A 12,761-nucleotide genomic window follows, 5' to 3' on the forward strand; every position below is an offset into this window, starting at 1 on the left:
GGGAAGTCCCCAGTCCCGCGGATGCAGGCTGAGAAGCTGAATCTGTATTTGAAATCTGTGGATTTTTAAATGCTGGCAACTAAATGAGATTTTCCTGGAAAAAAAAAAAAAAAACAACCTGTGCAGGCCAAACAAATCAAGTCTTCAGGTTACACCTATCCTGAGAGCTGCCAATTTGCAACTTCTGAGAAAAGGTTTTCCACCTGGGTGACTAGGACCACTGTTAAGTGGCAGGAGGAACCTGGTCTGAAGAAACAGAGAGACAGACAGATGGACAGACACAGAGAGAGCTGAGGACCCAGACCCTTTCCCCACCCCTCTGGCTCCCCAGCACCCAGCAAAGCACCGGGCTCTGGGTCGGCGGATTCTGAATGCTACTTATTTCCTATTTCATAGTCTCTGAGTTTTTCAGATCTTCCACAATGATGCTGACGTGTAATCCAAGAAAAAATTAAGATTAAAAAAATGTGCACTGACATTAGAAATAGAGGCACAGTAAGTGACAAAATAAGGTCTCCCTCTTGGGGGAGAAAGACACTGATCCCCAGACACCCTGGGCCCCAGACAGTCTGACAGGCTCCGGGCCAAACACCAGCTGAGGAAAGACAGCAGGGCCACAGCTGCCGACACTCGGCAGAGATGCAAACTCTGGTCACAGACAAAACGTGTCTCCCAGCTGATGGTGTTCTGATATTCCTCCCTGAGGCTGATTAGACATTTGTGTGTGTGGGTGAGCTGGGGGGGACATCAAACCTTACGCCTGTCCCTGTCGTTCTCTCGTAAGGATATATTAGGGTGACACCAAAAGTGCATAGTGTTTAGGTGACAAAAAAGAAGGAAAAAAGAAAAGCTGACAGATTTAGAATCGATGAGGAAAAGGCATTCTTTTTTTTTTTTTTTTTTTTGCGGTACGGGGGCCTCTCACTGTTCTGGCCTCTTCCATTGCGGAGCACAGGCTCCGGACGCGCAGACTCAGCGGCCATGGCTCACGGGCCCAGCCGCTCCGCGGCACGTGGGATCTTCCCGGACCGGGGCACGAACCCGTGTCCCCTACATCGGCAGGCGGACTCTCAACCACTGCGCCACCAGGGAAGCCCCGGAAAAGGCATTCTTGACACAAGAGTTATACTTGCTATAAGAATATACCTGGTAGGTGAGGACGGCCAAGCCTCGAAGTGCCCAAGTCCAGAGCTTGAACGCGTGGGCCAGGTGAGCCGGCGCCCAGGTGCACAGAGGGCCCAGGTACACAGAAGGCCTAGGATTAGGGGAGGCCAGGCATGGAAAGGTATGGGAGCTCCCAGAGCTGGGTGTCCTCAGAGAGTTCCCACGTGTCGGCCATGGGAGGGGGGGCATGAAGACAGCATGGCCCGAAGCGGCACCCCCGGCCTCCCTGCCCACCCCAGCTGCAGAATACCATTAGACTGCCTGCTCTGTTCACAAAGATCTTCATGTCAGTGACCGCACTTGATCCTCCCCGCTATCCTGTGAAGTAACCAAGTAGACGGTGCCACGACCACCAGCACCACCACCACCAACAACAACATCATCACTACCACTATCATCACCACCACCAGCACCACCACCACCACCATGACCATTAGCATTGCTATCATCGTCGTCCCCATTTACAATGGAGAGAGCTATAGGGCTCAGAGAAGTTAGCGAGATGCCAAGGACCCCCGGGCAGACAACACACAAAGTCAAAACCTGACCAAGACCTTCCAAGTTGACCTCCGTATCTGCCCACCCACGTGGGTCCAGCGCTGCTCCAGGAGGGAGTACTGAAGTGGGGCCCTGGGAGGGACACAACGAGCCTTGGGCCCCACTCTGCACCCTGCCTCGTGGCTAGAGAGACATTCCGAACGATTCGTTACAACTAAGCGTAGCTACACCAAAAAGGGGACTCTACCCTCTGTGTGTGTATTATAATTTACAACGGGCCCTCACTTCAGGGAGCCGTAAGCTGGAAAATGAGAGTGCCAGGTGCAGGGCCACCAGCCCACCCGGAACACATAGTTAGTATGCGTGCCCCTGCACGGCCTGGCAAGAGATCCAGAACTAGGGACAGAGAACCGCCACATACAGGGCATCAGCTTTTCTCGGCCAAAAAAAAAAAAAAGGGTACCAACACACACAGTAAACCCAGGGCCTTCGGGCAAGAGTGGGCGCCATACGTGTGCCAGCAGCACCCCCTGGTGGCCAGTCTGAGCACTACACCCTCCATTCCCAGGATGAAGCCATTCCCAAGACTGAGCAGACAGACCCTAACGAAATCCGGCTACCGTTCCCCGAGGCCTAACGCTGCGATGCGATGCGGTGCTTTGCCCGCCACCCACTTAATCTTCACATTAATCCAGTGAGGGAGGGGCTGCTATCCCCATTTGCAAATGAGTAAACTGAGCCCAGGGAGGGGACTGCAAGGTCACAGAGCAGGTGAGCACACAGCAGAAGCACAGCCCAAGCCTGCCTGATGCCTGTCCTAAATGACAAGTCACCTCTTGATGCACAAAAGGGGTCGACTTCTCTGCACTAAGTCAGGCCGGGTTTCCCCTGGCGGGGCTGGGGCCGGGGGCTTCTGCCCCAGTGCCGTTTGGTCTCACAGTGAATTCAGTCTGTGAACATTCACAGAGCTGTTCGTCTCTTCGATACACACCTTTCTATGTGTACGTTATACATCAATTTTTAAAAACTTAAACAGCAAATTTTTAAGGGAAAGATACAGGGGGAAAAGGGGATTCTGATTCACAAGTGAATCTCTTCTTTAAAATGACAAAGTGAGGTGAGAAGCCCAGACCTGGCCGTGAACACACCTTGGCCATGTGTTCTTGGCCTCCCTCCTGAGCTTCCGCTTCTACATCTGCTGGGGCTGCAGAAGGACTGCAGGACACTCCCAGCCCGGTGACCGACACCTCTGAGGCACCGTCTCACGTAAAGCCACAGAAGGGCACCTGTCTGGGTCAGGACCTGGGTCCCCAGCCCCTAACCAGCCCCAGCTCCCCACCTCCAGTGAGCTGGAGTCTGCGTTAAGTCTCTGAACCTCTCCAGGCCCCAGTGGGAAGTGGCCTTCACATGGTTTAAAGCGGAACCTGGTCTCTGAGCCTCACCCAGAGGCTAATTTACAGGGAGACAGACAGAGCCGCCTGGACAGAAGCCAGTGTGTGCAGACGGCTCCAGCCTCCCCCCCATGGCCTGGAGGGGCCCGTTATGCACCTGCCCTCCCGCCTGCTACCCCACTCATGGATCACCTCCAAGGTGCCCTCCCAGCTCTGAGGTTCAGTGAGCTGAAGTTCCAATAAATGCACAGCCTAATTTGTGGTGTTATTACCATGCAGCTCATGGCTGATGAGCATGCCTTCTACAGCTCGCAAAGTTAACGTTCCTATTAAATGCAAAGGAGAAAGCCCATGGGTGTTCCTTTGTTGAAACAGGATTAGCAAAATAAAATGAGAAAGGCTCAGCAACAGCTATAATTAAGGCTGGGCCAACAGTTGCATTATAATTTTATGCATACGCATTTCTTCCATGTTGAAACTTGACATAATTTTTCTAAGTTATTTTTAAGCACTCTCAAAGTGAGAGCCCCAGGCAGTAGAGTCTACTACTCACATTTAACATAATCATAGCTGAAGAGCAGCCCCAGGGCCCTTTCCTTCGGAAAGCACAACAAATAATTTTATGTAAACAGAAACTGCACCCCCATCACCCAGTTGTCTAAGTGGCAGCACCGTCCCGCCCCAGCAGATGTGTGGGAAGCTCTGAGGATGTGGGGGCCCCCGTGAACGCTTCTGACACCGCAGCTCCCCTTGTGCAAATCACCGAGGCGGCCCCAGAACTCTTGACGCCATGCCTCCAAAGCGACCGAGTCTCCGGGACCGTTTCCATGGGAAAAACAAAATGTGCAAAATCCTCTCCCGTTTTGCGACGTATTTTAGGGGGACTGCGATGCCCAGGGCTGCCGCATCACCAGGCCTCTGAGTTTCCGGTTTGGGGTTTTTGCTGTTCTAGTTTATTTTGGTTCCTTTCTGTGGTGGAGGCACCATTAGTCCTAACTTCAGAAGGTAAAGGGCATTGCGATGTATTTTAGGGGGACTGCGATGCCCAGGGCTGCCGCATCACCAGGCCTCTGAGTTTCCGGTTTGGGGTTTTTGCTGTTCTAGTTTATTTTGGTTCCTTTCTGTGGTGGAGGCACCATTAGTCCTAACTTCAGAAGGTAAAGGGCTGCCTTGAACCGGCTTCAGCACTGGGCCTCAGGACAGAGGCTCCGGGGTCAAACCCCACCCATGTGGCCACATCTGCCTGGCTGGAGGGACCTCTCCCTTCCCGAGCCCGTAGGTCCTTGGCTGGAAACCTGCAGTGGCAACTGCAGCCGCCCTGCTGACCTCATGAGGACGGTGGAGACAGGGGTCACCATGTGGAGGGATCCTGGGAAAAGGGCTTTGTGGAGTCTGCTCCACATGACGCAGGTGCAGAGCAGAACTGGGAAGAATGGGTGAAAGGGGCTTGTGAACACAACCCACCAGGCAGGTGGACGCGGCTCAGCACGCACACCATTGCTGTACATACTGGGCAAGTTCCTGCAGATGGCAGGCGGGTCCCTGTGCACGGGTCACTGCCTCGCATGGGGAGACGCACACACGTGTGGCTCTCTGCAGAAGCTCTGGGAGGGCAGCCACCATGGCTCAAGAGGCCCAGCGCCCCATCCAGGCCAGTGCTGTCCCACAGAAATAGAACCACCGGGACTTCCCTGGTGGCGCGGTGGCTAAGAATCCCCCTGTCAATGCAGGGGACACAGGTTCGAGCCCCGGTATGGGAAGATCCCACACACCACGGAGCAACTAAGCCCATGCGCCACAACTACTGAGGCTGTGCTCTAGAGCCTGCGAGCCACAACTACTGAGCCTGCGTGCCACAACTACTGAGCCCGCGTGCCACAACTACTGAAGCCCACGTGCCTAGAGCCCCTGCTCCGCAACAAGAGAAGCCACCGCAATGAGAAGCCCGCGCACCGCAACGGAGAGCAGCCCCCACTCGCCGCAACTAGAGAAAGCCCGCGCGCAGCAACAAACACCCAATGCAGCCAAAAATAACAATAAATAAATACATTTAAATTAAAAAACATTTTTTTAAAGAAATAGAACCACTGGTATAATTTCAAGTTTTCAAGCAGCCACGTTAAAATGAAAAGAGACACAAGTAAGACTAAGTTTAATAATGTTGCGTTACCCCAGTGTGTCCAAAACATTATCACTTCACTTGTAATCCATTTTTAAAAGAGAGATGAGAAATTTCACATTCTTTTGATGTTGCTGTCGTACTAAGTATTCAAAATCTGGTGTGTATTTCCCACTTCCAGCACACTGCAGTCTGGAGTAGGACACAGATCCAGTATTCACATTATTTCCAGGACACCTGGCAACTTTTTCACTGCGGATCAGAGAAATGTGGTTTGCAGGTGCCACTCCCTGACAGCCAGCGAGACAGGAGAGGGCCTCCAGCACCCCGAAATCTTTGGGACCCACAGAGTTAGGAAAATGGAGACAAGGAATTAGGAAGCTTAGACCTTGCCGACCAGAGTTACTGTCCACACTGTTGAAAAAGAGGCAGAAGATGAGGACATTTATTACTACCACAGGCTTTAGACGCTGGCTGTCTGCTCCAGGCTCCTGAGGTCATAATCAAAGGAGATAAAATAACAGCCTGGGCAGGAACTGAAGGAAAATGTGGGAAACATGCAAACACAACTTCAAATTTTATTATTTTTTTAATAAGTTTATTTATTTATTATTTATTTTTGGCTGCATTGGGTCTTCGTTGCAGTGCGCGGGCTTCTCACTGCAGTGGCTTCTCTCGTTGCAGAGCACGGGCTCTAGGCGCGCGGGCTTCAGTAGCTGTGTTTCCACAGGCTCAGCAGTTGTGGCTCACGGGCTCTAGAGCGCAGGCTCAGTAGTTGTGGTGCACGGGCTTAGTTGCTCCGCGGCATGTGGGATCTTCCCCGACCAGGGCTCGAACCTGTGTCCCCTGCATTGGCAGGCGGATTGTTAACCACTGCGCCACCAGGGAAGCCCAACTTCAATCAAATTTTAAATACCTGCTTTACTTATCATGAAAGCCTGCCAGTTGTCTCAGTTACAAAGTATTTTGAACTTGCAAATTAATTCAAGAAGAAAGAACTGCCGTCTAATATTCAGACGTGTCTAAGGTCTGTTCAAATTCCAGAACATAGCTTTAAATTTAAGCAAGAGCCACAGGGAAAAGAAGAATTTTCCAAACCCCACCAGCCACCCAGCTCCAGCCTACCAGAATGATCTGGTCCATTCTTCCTGGTAACCAATATATGAAGTAAACATTAGGTGTGTTCTCCACATACCTGGGCTATTCGGTTTTTCACTAGGGAAAAAAGTGGTTTTTTACTTAGTCTCACAATTCAACATTTAATGAATGCCTAATATATACCACATACTATGTATGCGAAGCACATTTAGAAATGAGTAAGACACAAACTCCAGAAACATAAACAAATAATGCCATGTTGCTCGTGAAAACAATTTAAAGTGACCGTGGTTTTATTCGTGGCCCAAATTCATAGACTGCTGCCTTGGAAAGGACAGAGAGTCCAGACTTGCAGCCAGTGCCCGACCTGCCCCTCACCGGTTTGGACAGCTACCACTCTTTTTACAGGGCAGGGACCTTTAGAAGGTCAGGCAGCCTGTCCTCCTCCCTGACTCGGCTCGTGCAGCCTTAAGGTGACCCTGGCGAGGCCAGCTCCTCCCACTGCATCTGACCAAGCCAGCGGCGGCCCCTGGACCTCCTCCCCTGCAGGTCCAGCATCCCGGTCTCAGCCATGCCTTGCCATACCTGACGGGTCCCGCTGCTGGGACAGCGCCTACACGGTGGCCAGGCCAGTCCCCACGTGCAGCCGCCCCCTCTGCAGGCACAGCTGTCTCCTAGGCTATCTCCACTTCCGCAGGGCCTTTCCCATGCATGTCCCCTAGGGGGCGATAAAGCGCAAAGGAGAACTCCGGCCTCAGGAAGCTAGTCCAGAGCTGCCTGAAATTCTGCAAAGTGGAGAGTGCTTTCTGCTTATCAAACTTTTTTTTTTTTTTAAATCCAGAACCTCATGCTTCAAGTTTCAGCTCCAACCTCAGGTTGTCAGAGAGGCTTTTCTTAAATCCCCTTCAATATAAATTAGGTCCCCATTATTTTCTCTTGCCCAATCCCCCCCCATCCTCCGCTTTGAAGCAATTACCGCAATCTGTAATCATGTATTTAACGATGTATTTATTTGTCTAACATGTTCCTCCTAAAAGACTGTAAACTCCAAAAATATCAATATCATTTAATTCAAAATACAGTTAAAAGCTTAAAGAGATCAATGTTTAAGGTTAACAAATGCTGCATTTCCTTTGTCGTGAGGACTAAAGCATTTCCAGAACGTTCACATAAGAACCCCCGAGGCTAAGGTTAACCAAGGCAGTCAACTCACACTTCCCAGAGAAACAGACAAAACTAAGGGCTGGGGAAGAAAGAGTGGCTCAGGGTGGGTCAGCCACCGGCCAACCCACATCCCGGTAAAACCAAAACTTCTCCGGTCCTCTGACTCCTGCCCAGCGACGGGTTAGGGCTGCCCCATGGCCGTCCTGGGGCAGGGCTGCACAGAACTTCGGCTCCAGGGGCCTCTTCAGAGTGGAGGGAAGGGCCTCAGTCCCCAGGAAGGGTCTCTCTGAGGCGCTTCCAGTAACCCGGCAAGCCCTGCACCAACTCAGAAATAAAAACAGGGAGCAGAATTCAAAAGCTCTTCTCTCTACCACTGCAGGAGGGAATAGAGAATAATGGACCACAGCTGTGTGTATGGAGCCTGGAAAGTTTCATATCCCTGTGCCTGTTTGGTTCATCACTGCTCTTTCCCTGAAACCAAACACAGATGAATGCTGGCTGGTCTCTAAGCTAAAATCCACTCGATCACCAGTCCTATGGGTTTTTACTCTGGTCCATTTCTCTAAATCTGCCCCAAACCTCCACTCCCACACGCACTGCTGTGGGGTGAGTGTCATCATCCCTGGGATGCACCGTAATAGCACCTGATGCTGGGTCTTGCTCCTGCCTGCATCTCTGCCCCTCTAAAATATGTCCTCCTATTTATTCTTCATAACTTCAGAAATTACGAGAAAGCTACAGTAATTCACAGTGCAGTGCTGATGAAGGATAAACAAATAGACCAATGGAATAGACCAGAGAGCTCAGAAATGGACCCCCATGTAATTTTCAACAAAGGATCACAGTAACTAAGTGGCTGGGCTAGGTGCACCGCACCCCCTCAAGCCTTCAACTCTCAGGGCTTACTTCCATCATAGTCTCTGGCACCATCTCCTAAAGGATCAGTTCCACTGCTAGGACTGTGTGAGATCCTCAGGAGGAAACAGCGAATCATAACTGACTGCATTCTCACTTCCCGGCACAAACTTTGGCACAAACATTTGGGTGAACCAAGGAATCTGCTTGGAAGAAAAAAAAAAGGAAGAAAGAAGAAAGGAAGGAAGGATGGGAAGGGGGAAGGGAGGGAGGAAGGGAGAATCCTAAGGGGCAGAGAAGTGGTGGTGGCCCCAGAAGAAGAGGCCTGCTGGCAGAGATGGGAAAAAAATATCTAACAGAAAGAAGAAAGCCAGCTAGGGCCCTACAAGGAGGCTTGGGGCTGACTTACAAGGTCCTCCAGGTTGCCAGGACCTCCAAGACCCTCCTTTTCCAGAATGCGGCTCCCAAAGCCCCCCTGCTCCTTGGCTCCAGACGCAGTGGCTGATTTGGTCCCCTCCTCCCCCTACACCAGCAAGGCCAGCAGCTGCCTCTTAAGTCCGGTCCCCACCCTTCCCATCCTGCCTCGGCCCAGACCCAACTGGGGCACAAACGTGCCAGATTCCAGAGTTCAAAAATTTGCGGCTCCATTTGTTACATGATTTAAAAGAAGAAAAATCTGTTACCCAAGTTAAAATCCTTTTTCTATTAACATGCCAAGCATAATCTGTTTATAAGCATATAATGATATATTTTATGTTCCTTGAAAAAAAAGACGTAACTTCAAACCTACAATAGCTGTTTAATATGACAATTTGTTTCACCCCCAGATTATTTTTCTTTCTTTTAAAAAGAAATCAATCAGTGGGAATTCCCTGGCAGTCCAGTGGTTAGGACTCAGTGCTTTCACTACGGGGGCCCAGGTTCAGTCCCTTGTCAGGGAACCAAGATCCTGCAAGCTGCACAGTGCAGCAATAAAAAAATAAATAATAATAAAAAATTTTAACCAATCAAAGTCTATCACATTTTCCAACCACAACTGTTTTCAAGGAGCAAGTAGATCTCAATGCACTAAGCTGCACAGCAGAGAGACTGGGGTCTCGGTGAAAGGGATAAACAGCAGTGCCCACAGCATCTGCAGTGCCCCATAACCCAGGTAGTGGGCAGGACCATGTCTCCTGCAGATGAAGCGGTGGGTTCCACGAGTTATGTGACTCCCTCAGGTCAGGAATCTGGTGAGTAGCAGATCTCTGGCCCCAGAGCACGTGTTCATTCCACCCTCCAGACTGTTCCAGCCCTTAAAGTTGACACCTGCCCTTGAGAAATGGCAAATACAGTGAAAGTTTAAATTTGGTCCCCTCCTCCCCCTACACCAGCAAGGCCAGCAGCTGCCTCTTAAGTCCGGTCCCCACCCTTCCCATCCTGCCTCGGCCCAGACCCAACTGGGGCACAAACGTGCCAGATTCCAGAGTTCAAAAATTTGCGGCTCCATTTGTTACATGATTTAAAAGAAGAAAAATCTGTTACCCAAGTTAAAATCCTTTTTCTATTAACATGCCAAGCATAATCTGTTTATAAGCATATAATGATATATTTTATGTTCCTTGAAAAAAAAGACGTAACTTCAAACCTACAATAGCTGTTTAATATGACAATTTGTTTCACCCCCAGATTATTTTTCTTTCCTTTAAAAAGAAATCAATCAGTGGGAATTCCCTGGCAGTCCAGTGGTTAGGACTCAGTGCTTTCACTACGGGGGCCCAGGTTCAGTCCCTTGTCAGGGAACCAAGATCCTGCAAGCTGCACAGTGCAGCAATAAAAAAATAAATAATAATAAAAAATTTTAACCAATCAAAGTCTATCACATTTTCCAACCACAACTGTTTTCAAGGAGCAAGTAGATCTCAATGCACTAAGCTGCACAGCAGAGAGACTGGGGTCTCGGTGAAAGGGATAAACAGCAGTGCCCACAGCATCTGCAGTGCCCCATAACCCAGGTAGTGGGCAGGACCATGTCTCCTGCAGATGAAGCGGTGGGTTCCACGAGTTATGTGACTCCCTCAGGTCAGGAATCTGGTGAGTAGCAGATCTCTGGCCCCAGAGCACGTGTTCATTCCACCCTCCAGACTGTTCCAGCCCTTAAAGTTGACACCTGCCCTTGAGAAATGGCAAATACAGTGAAAGTTTAACAGAATAAACAGCTGCTAACAAAGAGAAAACAACTCTAGGCTAAATCCCTTCTACATAATTAAATCAGCCCCTCTTGCTGGGGAGGTTTTCAGAAGCAGCATGTACGAAACTATCTACAAAGGAAATGCAATTAAGGAGAGTCTTTTTAATATACCCAATTCTTGACTGCCCTTGCCCTAGGCAGAAACTTAATTTTACTGAAAGATAGCTGTCATTGAAAAGTTGTTATGTAAATTGTAAAGTAAGGGGAGAAAAGACACAGGAACCATTTTACAAGGTAAATGGGAAACTGGCTGAGAAGGGAGCAGTGCGGTAACAGATCTCCAGTTCACAGCAATGACCATCGTGGCTGGCTTACCATCAAAAAGCTGGACCTTAGAGACCAAATGCGACTCCATCTTATCATTTATTTTACCGGCTCTCCTACGTTAACCCAACAACCAAGCAAAACAGGAGACTCTTTTCAGGAATTAGCTGACCGCAAGTTAACAGCAACGTATTTTAAAACATGATTTTTGGTCACTGATTACACAGCTGAAAATTGAAGGAAACTACAACAAGTGCCAGGTTTAAGAAAAAAAAAACTGTTAAGTAAACTCCAGAAGAGGAGAGGTGGGCAGTGCATGTCGTGTATCATCAGCAGTAGTCCAATGTCTTGGGAGAGGGAAGGCACCAAACAGAGCAGAGAGTGTAATAGTGAAGAACAAATCTGACTCCATACTGGATCTGGTTTTTTTTTCCTTTAAACTTTGTATTCTATTGCTTTTGCTACAAGTTAAGAATGTTGCCTAAAATATACAGGTTAGCCCATTCTCAAGGCTCTGACTTTTAAAGGTACAACACTTCTCCATTCACACAAAGATAAAAAGTCGCGACACACAGGATACCATTTGTCTTGGAGGTTTATAGGAACACTGTGACCAGACCTAGGTGCACAGCTGCGAGAACAGCAGATTCCGGCACCAAGAACTTCGCAGCAACCAACCAAACGCCCTCCACTTTTGGTATAAAAGAAGGCTTAATTCTAACTCAGGTAAGATGGTTCTTTGGGACACTAGTCCACCATCTTCTCAGTCTGCTGGCTTTCCAAATAAAGTCACCATTCCTTGCCCAAAAAACTCATCTCTCGATTTATTGACCTGTCGTGCGGCAAACAGTACGAGCTTGGACTCGTAACATCATCACTGTCAGAAAGAATGCCTGGCATAGTTCAGGGCTTCTGACCCACCACTCCGGTTCTGGGTCTTCTCCATCACTACACACACACACACACACACACACTCACTTACAGTAATCTGACACAACAATGGGATGAGGGCAGGACCAAGGGTCAAAGGACTCTTTACCATCCCTACCTGGCATGTCGAGAGGAGTGTCATGCAAAGCTGTTGGCTTGAACTGAAGAAGCCAAGAAAAGTGCCCCCGGGGTTTGGGCACCGAACACCCAGCAAACGTAAGCTCTAGGTGTCTTCTGCAGCCCTCAGCATGCAGGACACTCAGTATAGCTGCTTTGGTATGAACCCGTAGGCTCAGAAGATGAAGCTGGAGGGGCAGTTGTGGAGGGTAAGCCCTGCGACACTAAGCTTATATTCCCGAAGTCACTGGGCTCTGCCAGGGAACCAGGCTGGAAGGGGGCAGGAGTGGGTCAGATAGTTCATTCATTCTTCCATTCAATAAAGGCACCCTGGGCACCCACTCGGGGCCAGGCACTGATCCAGGGGTTGGAAGTACAAGCCAGGCAGGCACCCAGAAGTTTGGATTTCATTCCAAGTCAGAGGAAGTTGATTTTTAAAGCCTCAGCTCTGCCATTTCTAAACTGTATGAAGTTGACCTCTCTGAACTTTTGTTCCTCGTCAGTAAATGACACACAAATTAGAGGTGTCGGGAAAACTGAGTAGCAAAAAGCATGAGGTCAGTGCCCCAGTGTGGATGCTTACTGTTAATTACACAGAAAGGAGCCCCAAGGTCAACGTTTAAGGGCTTTGACCAGGTGTTCAGTGGAAGATCCATCGCGGTCCTGCATCCAGCCAGCAGAAAGGCCGCGTCGCCCAAGAAGCCAGGGACGGCTCCCTGGAGGAGGTGCCATGTCATCTTAACTTTAAAGGGTGAGGAACAAGGGCCCACAGAGCTAGGCGGCAGGTAGAGGCTAAATTACAATTTATCGGGCTTCCCTGGTGGCGCAATGGTTAAAAATCCGCCTGCCAATGCAGGGAACAAGGGTTCGAGCCCTGGTCCGGGAAGATCTCACATGCCCCGGAACAACTAAGCCCGTATGCCACAACTAC

General features: G+C 49.6%; 1 protein-coding gene across 4 annotated transcripts in view; it reads right to left on the reverse strand.

The window, feature by feature from the left end:
• The window catches only part of ZFAT (zinc finger and AT-hook domain containing), a 167,521-nt gene that overhangs the window by 152,714 nt on the left and 2,046 nt on the right, over window positions 1-12,761 (reverse strand). The gene's annotated exons all lie outside the window — the stretch shown is intronic.

Source organism: Neophocaena asiaeorientalis, unplaced genomic scaffold (assembly GCF_003031525.2).
Source record: "Neophocaena asiaeorientalis asiaeorientalis breed wild unplaced genomic scaffold, Neophocaena_asiaeorientalis_V1.1 scaffold177, whole genome shotgun sequence".
Taxonomy (NCBI): Eukaryota; Metazoa; Chordata; class Mammalia; order Artiodactyla; family Phocoenidae; genus Neophocaena; species Neophocaena asiaeorientalis.